The sequence below is a fragment of the Bison bison genome, unplaced genomic scaffold (genome assembly GCF_000754665.1).
Source record: "Bison bison bison isolate TAMUID 2011002044 unplaced genomic scaffold, Bison_UMD1.0 scf7180017864280, whole genome shotgun sequence".
In the NCBI taxonomy this organism is placed as follows: Eukaryota; Metazoa; Chordata; class Mammalia; order Artiodactyla; family Bovidae; genus Bison; species Bison bison.
In genome coordinates this window covers 3782198-3783125 of record NW_011494852.1, presented here as the reverse complement: position 1 = coordinate 3783125, position 928 = coordinate 3782198, and positions in this window count along the sequence as shown.

Genomic DNA, 928 nt, shown 5'->3' with positions numbered 1-928 from the left:
TGATGGGATTTATAGCGCCGGGGGACCCTGGGCCTGGGCCGGGGTGGAGAGGGGACTGGGGGTCTGAATTCCCGGGTGTGAGGAAGGCGAGCTGGAGGCCTCAACTCCTGGATCCTGGGGAAAGAGAGGTTTGGGGACCAGGACTGCTTCTTATGAGGGAGGGGCAGCACAGGGGCTGGACTCCTGGGTTGGAGGGAGGAGGAGACTGGGACCCGATCTTGGGAGTCTGAAGAAGTGGGGGCTAGAACTCTGAGGTCCTTGGAGAGAAGTCCGACTGGCCCCTCTCGGAGCACCTCTAATGGGAAGTGGGCATTAGGGTGGGTAGGGGTGAGGGGACCCATGTCCTGGGGACGGGAACCTGAGGACCCTGGTCCTTACCCTGGGGTCCGGCAGGTGGGGGCGGAGCTGAGAGATGGTGCGGGTTTAGGGTCAGTCTCCAGGCCTGGGCAGGAGCATGGTGGCCCCGCAGCGGCAGGCGGGCCGGAGGCAGAGGCAGCGGCAGCGCGAGGGGCCTGCTAGGCCTGGCTGCCTCACCTGAGGAGGAGGGGGCGGGGGAAGGGGCGGGGAGGGGCCGGGCCAAGGGATTGGCAGAGCTGGAGGCCACCTGGCTGGATGGACAGGGTTTGCAAGGGGCTGGACCGGGGCGCCCAGCAACCTGCCTCCAGCCTGGACGGGCCCCAGGTGTGCCGGTATGAGGGTATGTGGAGTTGGGACAGATCTGGCCTGAGGGCCCGGAGTCTGGGGAGACAGGCCAGGCTGGGGAGTGCTGACAGGGCCCCCAGGAAGGAGGTATAAAGTGGAGAGGCACAGATGGAGGGTTGCCCCAGCTGTCCCAAGGCCGCCCTGCCCCTGCATCTCCTCTGCCCCCTGCCCAGCCCCCTGCCTACCGCTGCCCCTGCCATTTCCTGCACCCGTTGTCCATCTCCTG